Consider the following 14,725-nt stretch of genomic DNA (forward strand, 5'->3'; position numbering starts at 1 on the left):
TCGTTGTGAGTTCGAGGCCAGCCTGGATTACAAAGCGAGTCCAGGACAGCCAAGGCTACACAGAGAGACCCTGTCTCAAAAAACAAAAAAAAAAAAAAAAAAAAATTCTCTATCAACCAGATCTGTCCCTCACTTGTATGTGTCATGGGGGAAGGGACTAAGGAAGCATATGAGATTAAGTAACTTTGGCAAAAATCATCTTATTGTCACAAGAGTTAAAACTCAGAACTGCACAGGGACATACTAGGTACAACAGAAATATCTACCAACAGAGTTTATTGACAAGTTGTATTTTTTCTTTGGGTTTTCTATATAAGGCCTTTGTGATTTTCCTAATTGACTCCTAACACTTTTTCCCAATCTGTATGAATATTAGCCAGGCATGGTAGAACATGTTGGTAATCCCAGAACTCTGGGAAGCAGAGGCAGGTGAGTTGCTATGAGTTTGAGGCTAGCCTGGTCTACAAATAAAGTCTAGGACAGCCAAGGCTACACAGAGAAACCCTGTCTTGAAAAACTAAAAATAAATAAATAAATAAACAAACATTTTAGGTTTATTTCATTTTTGTTTATGTTTGTATTTGATAATGAGATAATACATTTCTCTCTCTCTCTCTCTCTCTCTCTCTCTCTCTCTGTGTGTGTGTGTGTGTGTGTGTGTGTGTGTATACAAAAATATGCTTGTAACTTCGCAGTGGTGACACAAACTTTTTTCTCTCTTTTTTATTATTTTTCTTTTTTATATGTACATTTATATTATTACACATACATACAATAAACTACCTACATCAAGAGGAACCACGAAACAATCAGGAGTTATATAAATGTTACATTCATACTGTTTGGCTATTTGTATTTGGCATACACCTTTAATTCCAGCACTTGGGAGACAAAGGCAGGCAGATCTCTGTGAGTTCCAGGGTAGCCTGGTCTACAAAGAGAGTTCCTGTGGGCTCAATATATTTTATTAACAGCTTTGTGACCGAGCATACGTCACTTATAACCCGACTAACCAAAACAATAGGAAATGAGGATTAATGGACACAATAACAAAACCGTAAGGGTATCAGTTCTGAGGAACAATTCTCCTGGCACAATCTGCAAGATTTCTTCTGCTGGAACCTAGAGTAGCCAGAACCCAGAATCTCAGCAGGAGCTGGAGCCCTGAAGCCTTCCCTCGAGCGGTTCTCTCTAGGAGCAGCTCGAAGTGCAGCGACGAACAGCCAAAACTATCCCAAGTCTCCAAAAAGCCCCGCCTCCAGTTCTGGGCTCATTTTTATATCTCCCCCAGAGTCTGTTCACAGGATCTTTTCAGCTGGCAACAATCAAGCTCCCGCACGATGTGGTCGGTCTTCTAGTGGATTAACCTCACCTGTTCTCTCACGAGACCATTCCAATCCCGCACTTGGGGTCCTAAAAAACAGGTTTCTCTCTCCTTCAAGTTCCAGGATAGCCAGGGTTGAAAACAACACCATCAACAATAACAAAGTGCTTGTATGTGTGTGAGTGTGCATGATGTGGGTGGATAGGCAGGTACGCATGCCACTGTGTGAATGTGGAGGTCTGAGGACAACTTTGTGGTGTCAGTTCTCTTCCTTCCAACTAACTTTATATAGGTTCCAGAGATTGAACAGTGTCATCAGACTTGTGTGGCAAATGCCTTTATCTGCTGAGCCATCTTGCTGGCCCTATTAATTTCAACTGTAACTAAACCACAATAGAGACTATATTTATCCTATAATAAACTTGAAATTCCAGTGAAGAAACAAAGAAAGAATGAAACAATTGGGAATGGGAACCACAAATTATAAATTTAATCTCACTTAGTAATGAGCATTATAGGTAGATTATTAGCTCAAGCTTGTCAACTTTCTGGCTCTTTTGTTTGTTTGTTTTTTGTTTTTGTTTTGTTTTGTTTTGTTTTTCGAGACAGGATTTCTCTTTGTTAACCTTGGCTGTCCTGGACTCACTTTGTAGACCAGGCTGGCCTCGAACTCCCAGTGATCCACCTGCCGCTGCCTCCCAAGTGCTGGGATTAAGGGCAAACACCATGACCCGGTTCTGAGCTCCCTTTTGGAATGAAGAAAAAAATGTTGGGGGGCTTAGCGGCACAGGAAGACTGTTTAAACACACTGAACTTTAGCAAAAGGTCTATTTCACAATTTTATTGCTAATAATTTTTTAACTCTCTTGCAAAACTGATAAGAAAATCAGCTCAAATAAGAAAAAGGAATGTTGAGTTGCATCAGCAGCACTGTTCAAACATAAAAAAGAGGGGGATGCCAGGCCTTTGCCCCAGTAGCTGCTGACGACACTGTGAAACAACCCCACACCAAACCATAGCTTAGCTATGCCAAGGAAGGTTGTTTCCAGGGTATTCAAGACAAGGCTTTGATGAACGTAAGAATTAAGATCCTGGAAAAATCATCGATATGAGCCAGGCGTGGTGGTTTACCCTTGCAATCTTAGCCTTGAGAGGCTGAGGGTTAAAAGTTCAAGGTCATCCTCAGCTAAGTAACAAGTTCAAGGCCATGCAGGGTTACAGGAGTCCCTGAGTAAATAAATGTTCTGTATGACTAAATACTAAATATGAGGGAGGCACAGAGGTCGGGTGCTCACTAAGGGAATCAGGAACATTGAACATACAGTGTTGTTTCTTCAAAGGAAGGGATGAGTAACCTGTTAACCACCTAGAGGCTGGAGGCAGAGGTGTTTAATAACCTGGTGACCTTTGCACTATCTGTGAGGCCAAGACCACACCTGATCTCCCCCGGATTCTTATCAAGAGTTTGTTTTTCAGCTGGGCGATGGCAGCCATGCCTTTAATCTCAGCACTCAAGAGGCAGAAGCAGGTAGATCTGAGTTGGAGGTCAGTCCGGTCAGGACGTCCAGTTCTGCAGAAAAACCCTGTGTTCTTCATGGAAAGTGTCACAAGAGTTTTGATGCGGTCGTATCTGATCTTTATTTAGCTTACTTTGTGCTTTATTGTGTGCACAGGACTGTGTTAACTACCACCAGGAAACTTTTCACCAAATTATCCTATACTTAAATATGTCCAAAATAAACTATTCAGGGTCAGACTCCCAAAATTTGAACCAACATTGGCTATTTAATTGTGTTGAATTGAACTACCTTCTTACATTGCTCAGAACTCTGATGGCAGTGGTGGCTGTTGAGATTCTTGCAAACCATACACACACACACACACACACACACACACACACACACAAACTAAATGACTTTCCAAAAGATTGTAATAAAAGCCAACTCACTGCCAAACTATGAAAACACTCCTGTCCACTTTGCTATCACCAGTAGTGATTAAGTCTTTTTGGTTTTTCAAGCAGGGTTTCTCTGCGTAGCCTTGGCTGTCCTGGACTAGCTTTGTAGATCAGGCTGGCCTCAGCCATATCAGCTTGTTTTTATTTGCTTTCTTTGACCAGATGCTTCATGTTCTTTTCATTATTGAGCTCTTTCTCCGTTCAGGCTCACTTCTTGGTATTTAAAGGATGTGAGTGAGCTGGGTAGTGGTGGCACACACCTTTAACCCCAGCATTCAGAAGGCAGAGGCAGACAGATCTCTTTGAGTTCAAGGCCAGAAAGTGCTACAGAGTAAGTTCTGGAACAACCAGGGCTACACGCAGAGAAACCCTGTCTTGAAAAACAAAAGATAGATGTATGTATGGATAGATAGATAGATAAAAATAAAGGATCTGAATGAGCAAAACAGACAAAGACAACCTGTGTTCTTGCTGGAGAAATTACACAATAAATTCAAAAGCTGACACCAGACTTGATGGTGCATGACTTTAATCCCAGCACTTGGGAGGCAGAAGCAGGCAGATCTCTATGAGTTCAAGGCCAGCTGGTCTACAAAGTGAGTCCAGGGCAGCCTGGGCTACACAGAGAAAATTTGTCTCAAAAACCCAACAACAATAATAAAAAATAATAATAAATGTAGAAGCTATACAAATTTAAAGGAGGAGAGACTGACAGTGCAAATCTGTAACTCCAGCTATTTAGGAGTATGAGGTAGAAGCATTGTGAGTTCAAGCCCAGTTTAAGGAATCTTAGCAAGACCTTCTCTCAAACAAAAAAAAAAAATGTAAGAGGGGTATTTCAGTTTTTGTTTTGGCTGCTGTAATAAAACATTCTGATAAAAAGCAACTTAAGGAAAGAATGGATTATTCTGTTCACTGTTGGGGATAGGCCATATGGCCAATGTTCAGCCATCTTGTCAGAGCCTAGGTTCCTATTTCTCCAGCAGTCTGTCATTTACCAGAAACCAGCTGACCCTGTCGTGGTCCGGCAGTTAGACTAAAGATAAGATTTAGATGGAGCCACCCTGTTGTAGTTTAACAGTTAGATTAGATAAAAATAGTAAAATATTCGGTGTGGCAGGACGTTGTGACCTGTTTGGAATTCCTCACATCTTGAGATAGCCTGCAGCTGGGTTGCCATAGCAATATGCTTCCCTGCCCCCTGCCTTATAAAACCTTCTACCTGAACAATAAAGTTTTGAGAGCTTGATCAAAGACTTGCTCCCCTTCTTTGTGTCTTGTGTTCTGTCCCTATACAGGAGAATTCTCCTCCTGAGCATTAGTCAAACCCCGGCAGGCCGGGTCAGTTCACAGTTCAACTATATAGTCCATCATGGAGGTGAAGTCACTTCATCCACAACCAGGAAGCAGAAATCGGTGAATGCAGGCTGCTGCCCAGCTCCCTCTCTCCACGTGTACAGTCCAGGATCCCAGCCAAGGAATGGTGACACCCATAGTGGGCAGGTCTTCCCACTTCATCTAATATAACCAAGATGACTCCCCCAACCACCACCACCCCAGCCGAGATAATCCTTCACAGAAGACTTGTCTCCCAGGTGATGCTGATTCCAGAGCCCGTCACTACCAACACTAACCATTGCAGGGGATCTGAGCCTTCGGTCAGCAGTAGTGTTCATCTATCATAGGAAAGGTTCAATTCTCAGGACTGCAAAGAAACTAAAGTAAAAGGAGGGAAAGAGAAACGCAAAATAAAGAGCATCAGGGAGGGATATCAGGGTGGGAAGTGGTGAGCACTTTGTCATATTAAACAGGAGGATTGCGCTTTGGAGCACAGCTGATTGAAAAGGTGAGATTTAGACAAAGATCGGCAAAGGAAAAGGCAGGTGGCAGAAGGAAGAATGAAATCTTCAGGTAGGAATGTGCACAGACAGTCCAAGGGACAGCCAAATATGGAGTGTAACTGAAGCAGTGTGTAGCTCAGAAATCAGAAAAGAAAGGAGCAGAGACCCCCCGCCCAAAAAAAAAAAAAAAAAAGATCAAATACTGGGCCCTTGCAGACAATTTTAAGGAGTCCAGATTTGAATTGTTAAGCCATCCATTACAGGTTTTAAGTAAAAGTGAAGTCATCACATTTACACTGTAAATGAAGGGTTAGGGTTGTGTTTGGAGTGAACTGTTAGGAGGCAGGAGTGAAGGATGATGGATCCATGAACGGAGAGACCCTGATGATAGGGACTGCACACGTGGTGTGCAGCATGGACCTCAGCAAGCTGACGACACCACTACTATCGCCTCTGAGTGTCCAGCCTGTTGCATCCAGAATCCAGGCTGGCTTTCCCGTCATGACAATCTTCTTGGAGAGGTCAACTCATCTGTCTGGGAGTTCCAAGTATGTTCCATTGCACCTAGCCCCCAAAAGATTTTTTTTTTTTTTTTACAGCTCAGTTGAAATTGTTTTTAAATATATTTGGGGACTGTGGTACATTTCTGAAGGCTTTGGCAATGAGTTGGGAACTACCATTGCAGTAAGGATTTAGCTTTTTACTGGGGGGGGGGGAGCCACCACTCCCTAGTCTAGAACTTGAGAAGAGGCTTTATGCCTACAAAATTAATGTAAAAATGAAGAATTACTGTACACCTTTGCTCAGTGGCTAGGCACGGGAGTGATTGTTATTGAAGTGTTCTTTTCTTTAGCATCTTACCTTAGTGTTAAGGTCTCACTCTGAGAGTGGCCACAAGCCAAAATAGCCATGCGCTAGGGGAGCCCTGAAGGCAGGGCAGGTTCCAGTTCAGGTGTCTTGGTCAGGTTAGGCACAATGAGATGAAATGAAAATTCAAGAAACGGAGGAAAATTATCATTTTAAGACCTGGAGAGTTTAGGATTGTCAACTGGTCAACGGGAACTCTGCAGGCACCTGAGCCAGTCAGCATGTGGAATCCTGTAGGGCCCACAGGTGTCACTCATCACCCATTCCCATGAAGATTTTTTAAAAGAAGATCAAGCCTTTCCTTGGTTGCTCATTTATAAGACTGTTCATGTACAGGGCTCCTGTGTCCATCCTTAGGTTTCATTGTGGCCAGTGGCTGCAGGAAGTAGGCTTTTGAGACACTGAGATGAGGAACACCTGAGGACATAGGGAGAGGAAGTTTTGGGGGTTTTTTGGTTGTTTGTTTTGTTATTGTTGTTGTTGATGATGATGGTGTTTTCCAGACAGGGACTCTCTGTGTAGCCTTGGCTGTCCTGGAGTCGCTTTGTAGACCAGGCTGGCCTTCAACTCACAGCGATCCGGCTGCCTCTGCCTCCCCAGTGCTGGGATTTAAGGCGTGTGCCAACAAGTCTAGCAGGGGAGAGGAAGTTTTAAGTAGAACAAACGTGCTGCCATATAACTCGGTTTGAAATAGCTTACATCAGACCTAAAAATATGATAAAGTAGCAACTGACTTATCTCAGTTTATATGTTTATGACTTATCTCAGTTTATGTTTCCCATGAAGGCACTTAAGTAAAGAATTGCTACTTTCCAAAAGACGATCAAATCAGATTTTGTACATAATTGTTTTCTTTCTTTCTTTCTTTCTTTCTTTCTTTTTTGGTTTTTCGAGACAGGGTCTCTCTGTGTAGTCTTGGCTGTCCTGGACTCACTTTGTAGACCATTCTGGCCTCGAACTCACAGCGATCCACCTGCCTCTGACTCCCGAGCATCATTGTATTTTCAACTGAATCAGTTTCGTCATTACTATAACTAACATCTGAGAAAAATAAATTAAGGGGAGAGACTTAGTTCAACTCATGTTTTCAGAGGATTATGTATGTAGTCATGGGGTTCTGTGCTCTGGGCCTGGAGTGAAGCAGAATACCATGGTGGCACAATGTGTGACAGTGGCCGTTCAAATCATGACCGCCAGGAAGCAGGGATACAAGAAGGAACCAGGGCAGGAAATGATTCTGCTATCCAGTTCCTATCTCCCAGAGTTTCTGCCACCTTTCAAAATAGAACTACCAGCCCAGATCCAAGCCTTCAATGTATCAGTCCTTAGGGGACATTTTATATTTAAGATGATACAAATGTCTATCTTCAGGAGTCTCCAAAGTCTTTTTCATTTGTTTGTTGGTTTGGTTTGTTTTTTTTTTTTTTCAAGACAGGGTTTCTCTGTGTGTCCTTGGCTGTTCTGTAGACCAGGCTGGCCTGAAACTCAGAGATCAGGCTGCCTCTGTTTCTGTCTCCCAAGTGCTGGGATTAAAGGCATGTTCCACCACCACCACCACCTGCAGCAGCAAGTCTCCAAAGTCTTGATAAGTCAGTTGATAAAAAGTTTAAGTCTCTAGTAGGGGTGGGGTGGGGGACATGGGGGTGGGGGGTAGAGTGGGCACTCCATTAATCCCAGCACTTGGGAGGCAGAGGCAGACAGATTGCTGTGAGTTCGAGGTCTGTCTGGTCTACAAAGTGAGTCCAGGACAGTCAAGGCTACACAGAGAAACCCTGTCTTGAAAAAAGAAAAAGAAAAAAAGAAAAGTTTAAGCCTTAATAGAGACCTAAGGAATCTCTTAGCTGTGAGCCACTGAAGAAAGAAAGAAAGAAAGAAAGAAAGAAAGAAAGAAAGAAAGAAAGAAAGAGAGAAAGAAAAGAAAGAAAAAAATTACATAGTACCAAGACACATGGGCTAGGAATGGATGTACCTCAATTGGAAGATATTTGCCTACCATGCATGAAGCCCCAGTTTCTAACAGAATCACCAATAAACTGGGTGTGATTGTTGATGTCAATAAAGATCATGAGCTTAGAGTCATCTTCCACACATTGCAAGTTCAATGCCAGCTTGGACTACATGCAACTCCTTGTCAAAACTAAAACAAAGCAAGATACAACACACAGTAAATAATCACTTTCCAAAAGCAAACAGTGGAGACATACACAGATGAGATGAGACAAAAGAAAACAAGATTCAAATCACCTGGGGTGTGGTGGCACACGCCTTTAATGCCAGCACTTGGGAGGCAGACGCAGGAGGATCTCTGAGTTGGAGGCCAGGCTGGTCTACAGAGTAAGTTCCAGGACAGCCAGGACTACAAGAGAAACCTTGTCTCAAAAAACCAAAAGAGAGGTGGGCGTGGTGGCGCACGCCTTTAATCCCAGCACTCGGGAGGCTGAGGCAGGCGGATCACTGTGAGTTCGAGGCCAGCCTGGTCTACAAAGTGAGTCCAGGATGGCCAAGGCTACACAGAGAAACCCTGTCTCGAAAAACTAAAAAAAAAAAAAAAAAAACCCAAAAAAGAAAAAGACCAGGACAAACAGGATAGCCAAGGCTACACAGAGAGACCCTGTCTGGAAAAAACCAAAAAAAAAAAAAAAAAAAATACACACACACACACACACACACACACACACACACAAAAGGTGGGAGGGGCAGAGAAAAAAACCTAAGATGCAAATCCAGCAAGGCAATTATTACATTTTGTAGCTCTATATTCAGTCTCCATGGTATATGAAAGGATGGTGCGAGTTCCAACAGGCTGGTGTTGCCAGTAAGCCCATGTAGACTCTGTAATAGGTTGACTCTATTCATTGTCTACAGTTTTCATGACAGACACTCCATGTTCTTGGTGGCGCCACCGTGGCTTGGGCTTCACGCTCACAGATCTGCGTGCCAGCCTGTCAGGGCTTCCTCCTGAGAGCTTGAACCTGTAATACATTGATTGCTTGGTCTGGCAGCCCTTCCCTTGAAAGGCAGATGGCAGCCTCCATGACCCTGTGACTCTTGAATTCTGCAAGCCTGCCAAACTTGCACCACTTGGATGGTGACAAGATAGCAGCCAGCTTGAGCAGTGGCCAGGCCTCCTGAAACCAACACTGCAGTGGCCTCTGAGAGACTGTGTTTCTGAATACTGTTAAACATTTACCAACCAGGCAGTGGTGTGCATGTCTTTAATGCCAGCACGTTGGAAGCCAGAGGCTGTGAGTGTGAGGCCAGCCGGATCTACAAAGTCCAGGATATTCAAGGCTACACATAAAAACCCTGTCTCGGCGGTGGTGGCACACACCTTTAATCCCAGCACTCAGGAGGCAGAGGCAGGTGGATCATTGTAAGTTCGAGGCCAACCTGGTCTACAAAGCGAGACCAGGACAGCCAAGGCTACACAGAGAAACCCTGTCTTGAAAAAAACAAAAACAAAAACAAAAACCTCTGTCTCAAAAAAGAAACCAAACAACAACAACATTTACATGTATTTCCCTAAATTGCAGAATATTTGATCACATTGTGAACCCCGAGATTGTAGAAACCTGTTTCTAATTGTGGTATGGCTCAGTCTGATTCTAGAGTTTTCTGCTTGCTGTAAACAAGTACTTGTGGTGTGGCTCGCCCTAGTACACACCTTTAATGCAAGAACTGTTTATTGTAAACAGATGGCTGTAGTGTGGCACAGCCCTAGCAAACATCTTTAATCTGAGAGCTTTCTGTAAACAGGATTGCGTAACATTAACCCTAAGTCAAGAGTGGAGCAAACAACCAATGACACAAAGTGAACATGGGGAAAAACCATAGAGACTGAGAGGAAGTAGGGAGGATGGATAGAGGGACACAAAGGAAGTAGAAAGGAGGGACATTGGGTTAAAGGGTATTTTAGACATTGTGGAGAAGGAGAAAGAGCTTTTGCCTCCTGGGATATGAACCAACTAGCAAAGGCTTTTTCCTATTGGGATGTGAGCTGACTAGGAAGGGCTTTTTCCTCCTGGGACATCAGCTGAGGAGGAAGGTCAGCTGGGTGCTTTCTCTGCCTCTCTGAGCTAGCAGGTTTTCACCCAGCATCTGGCTCCTAAGTCCTTATTGGTAAAATTAAACAATTGGCATCTTCTTTCTGTATAACAATACCCCTCAGTGAATGATCGTCTTAGAGCAGTATTTTCTAGTTAAATGCACATTCCCTCCCACACAACCAAAACCCATTGTACACCAAATTTTGCTCCTAATTCTCACCGTAAAGCTGGCTAGACAAAATCAGCAATATCTATCCCAAAGTCTAAATGCTATGATGTCTTAACATTTACTCTGCCAAATGAATCACTGTATGATTTAAATTCAGCATCCTGCAAACCTCTCAGGATGCACCCCAGGGAGCCAAATGGGGTACTATAAGGATCTATCCTCTTGAGGCTACAGTACCTGGGGCTGGCGAGGTGATGCACATAGCCTGACCATTATGTGATGCCATCCTCTTTCCTGAGCGCGACCGAGCCTTTTCATGTGCTTCTGCAGCAGAATGGTACTCACTCTTGTCTGATGCATGGCATACGTTTTGCTTTTTAGCTTCTCTGGTTTATCTGATTTTTTCCCCCCTACTAGAATACAAAACCCAGAAAGGCTGTTTAGTCCTCTGCTGTAGCCCTGAAGCCAGAGCAGTTCCTGGCATGAAGAAACTCAAAAAACTGAGCTGGGCCTGGTGCTGCATGCTGCAGGCAGGTCTCTGTGAGTTTCTTTGAATTCTTCTGACCTACGTTTTTATCTTAGGAGCCTGTTAACCTTGTACAGTGCACCTCATAAACCATCTTATAATAATCTTATTTGCTAAGGTAGCTTAGATACAAAAAAAAGAAGCGTACCAAAACATTTTACTTAGTCTTTTAAATCCTTTAAATAAAGTCACTACCAAAACTCTTCAGATCTCATCTGTAGCTATTGTTAAAACACTCAGAGGGTCACTCTTGGGGTACAGTTATATAGTGCAGATATAGAATGCTTGTTAAGCATGCTTAGGCCCTAGGTTCAGTCCCTGCTGGTGCAGAAAGAAAAAATTTTGAATGTCTCTTCCTCCCTTCCCTTTCCTTAATGCTTATGCTTTAATCTCTACTAAAACTTGCTTTTGATTGTTTGTTTTAGACAGGGTCTCACTATGTAACTGAGGCTGTCCTTGGATTTCCTGTGGATCAGGTTGGTCTTGATTGCCCCTGCCTCCTGAGTTCTGGGATTAAAGTTGTGCCACCATGCCCAATTAAAACTCGTTCTTAGCAAACTCCTATTTGGCTTCATGTACTTTCCTCATAGCGTTTTGGACCTCACTGACAGTGCCGTGATTTATTTATATATATATATATATTTTTTTTTTTTTCTTTTCTTTTTTGAGACAGGGTTTCTCTGTGTAGCCTTGGCCGTCCTGGACTCACTTTGTAGACCAGGCTGGCCTCGAACTCACAGCGATCCGCCTGCCTCTGCCTCCTGAGTGCTGGGATTAAAGGCGTGCGCCACCACGCCCGGCTCTTTAGATATAATTTGAATGTGTCTGACAAAGGTTCTTATGTTGGCATTTAATTCACATTCTGAGGTATTAATAAGAGGATAGAAAGCTACTTACACACACACACACACACACACACACACTTTTGGTTTTGAGACAGGGTCTTGCCACTTAGCCCAGGCTGGCTCAGGGCTGAAGATCCACAGGGCACAGGCTTCTCAGCTGGTATGATAGGCATGTGCCAGCACAGGTGTGATCAGGACGCCATCATGTCATTACGGTAGAGGCTCCATTGGCTACTAATGACTTTATATGAGGAGAAACAAGACCAAGACTGACACTGTTTTGAACAACATCTGAAATGTTCAATTTTAACAATGCAGACTCAGGAGCCAAATGCTGGGGTGAACGCCTGCTAACATAGAGAGGCAGAGAAAGCACCCAGCAGACCTTCCTCCTTAACTGACAAAGTCCTCTTTCCTCACACTGTTTCAAAAAATGCTCAGAGTGAAATCCCTTCTACTTCCTGTGTGTCTCTCTATACAGCCTCCTGACTTCCTCTTACTCTCTATGGTTTTTTCCCTATGCTTATGCCCTATCAACTGGTTGCTCGCTCTGCCTCTTGACCTATGGTTGACTTTATTTAGTCCTGTTTCCAGTATCCATGCAAAAGCTCTTGGACTAAAAGTGTGTGCTAAGGCTGAGCCACACCACAACTAGAAACAAATTTTTCTGGTAAACAACTCAATTTTGGGGTTCATAGTGTAATCAAATATCCTGCAACATTTTCCACCTTTGTCTAAATAAAAACAAAATATTTTAATTCTAATACACTAAATAGTAAAACTATTACAATAATGAAGCTATTTCTGCCAAGTTTTCCACAATGTCCAGGTGGTTGTATTTGGCAGTTTTAGGATGAAGGTTTTTGTTGTTGTTGTTGTTTCGAGACAGGGTTTCTGTGTAGTCTTGGCTGTACTGGACTTGCTTTGTAGACCAGGCTGGCCTTAAACTCACAGCGATCTACCTGACTCGGCCTCCCGAGTGCTGGGATTTAAGGTGTGCACCACCACACCCGGCTAGGATTAAGTATTTTTCTTTCTTTCTTTCTTTTTTTTTTTTTCTTTTTGGTTTTTTGAGACAGGGTTTCTCTGTGTAGCCTTGGCCATCCTGGACTCACTTTGTAGACCAGGCTGGCCTCGAACTCACAGCGATCAGCCTGCCTCTGCCTCCCGACTGCTGGGATTAAAGGCATGCGCCACCACGCCCGGCAGGATTAAGTATTTTTCAGTCCAAAGTTTTGTAAAATGTTCATGTCAGGCTCTTATGAACTAAGCAGTTTGAATGTCCTGAGCAGTTTGTAGTCTGAAGCTGATCTTTGGGAGGTGTTTGTGAGCTTAGTTGCAATCCTGGCCAGGTAGAACACAGCAATCAACCCAAAAGCGTCCACTGTTTGTGCAGAACCTCGTGGCAGAAGAGGCATAGGACAGTTTTTTCCCAGTGCTTAGCGTTACCACACTCTAGGTGAGTTTGTCATTGCAGGGTCCCATCATCTTCTTGGAGATCTCAAAAGTTACTGTTAGGAATGATCTCGATTTACTATAGAAAAGATAAATATCTTAAATGCCATATTCAGTAGATCTCAGAAAGGTTTGAGGACCGCAATCTATTAAGTGCATTCAAAGTACACAAACTTTGTTCCTAGTTACCTGCTTCAGACTCAAACCTGAAAACATGTTTAGGAAGATAGATGAAGTTTATTTCTATAATTAATTAATATTCTGTATGACTACTAGTATCACAACAGAAATTTTACATGAACGTAATATATACCTTACATATACATATGGGCATATATACACATAATATATACACAATACTTTTACAGATTTTGAGATAATATTTGTACCTTAAGAAAAGCTTTGAGCCGGGCGTGGTGGCGCACACCTTTAATCCCAGCGCGCGGGAGGCAGAGGCAGGCGGATTGCTGTGAGTTCGAGGCCAGCCTGGTCTACAAAGTGAGTCCAGGATGGCCAAGGCTACACAGAGAAACCCTGTCTCGAAAAACCAAAAAAAAAAAAATTAAATCATTGTAATTTTTATGTGCCTGCCTCTGCCTCCCAAGTGCTGGGATTAAAGGTGTGAACCACCACCTGGCTATGGATCCCTTATTTTTGTTTGTTTGTTTGTTTGTTGTTTTTCGAGACAGGATTTCTCTGTGTAGCCTAGGCTGACCTGGAGTCACTTTGTAGACCAGGCCGGCCTTGAACTCACAGTGATCCACCAGCCTCCCAAGTGCTGGGATTAAAGGCCTGTGCCACCGTGCCTGGCTGGATCCATTTTTTAAAAAAAAAGATGTATTTATTTATAAATTATTCTGCCTGCATGTGACCCAGCAAGACAGAAGAAGGTACCAGATCTCATTATAGATGTTTGTGAGAGCTAGGCATGGTGGCGCACGCCTTTAATCCCAGCACTCCAGAGGCAGAGGCAGGTGGATCACTGCCTACAAAGTGAGTCCAGGACAGCCAAGATAACATAGAGAAACCCTGGGTTTTCTGAGACAGGGTCTCTCTGTGTCCTGGACTCCCTTTGTAGACCAGGCTGGCCTCGAACTCACAGTGATCCACCTGCCTCTGCCTCCCTAGTGCTAGGATTAAAGGCGTGTGCCAACACACCTGGCCTCCTAGTTGTTTGTCTTATAGCAAATAGTGCTATGCTGATTTTGTGGTTCCTTTTCAGTACTGGCTATTCCACCCCCACTCCACCTATATGCTGCCATTTTCCATTATTTGGTTCCATCAGTGGTTGATGAATTATCAGGAAACTATGCATTAGCCAAATGTTGGTTCCCATAGTTCAATAGTTGCCTCTTTTCAGGGAGGAGGAAGTGGTTTATGACCAACTGAGCTATTTCTTCAGTTTGGAAGGGCACAGACCCTTTTGCTACTACATCCTGGTCATGAAGGAATTCAGATAGGTACCAGCTCCATTGTAATACCTTTCCTTCCATGGCTAAGCCTTTGAAGGACTCTGCCTTCTACTGGATCCAATACATCAACATAAGGGTGGCCGTATGACCATATGGTGATTGGAAATGACTGAGTATAAGGTTCTTCATGCCTTGTAAAACATCCAGATTTGTTTCTCAAAGAAAGAATATTTATTCTCTATATATGGAAAGCATTTGCAATAGAAGCCAACAGACAAATGTT

Source organism: Acomys russatus, chromosome 2 (assembly GCF_903995435.1).
Source record: "Acomys russatus chromosome 2, mAcoRus1.1, whole genome shotgun sequence".
NCBI classification, from domain to species: Eukaryota; Metazoa; Chordata; class Mammalia; order Rodentia; family Muridae; genus Acomys; species Acomys russatus.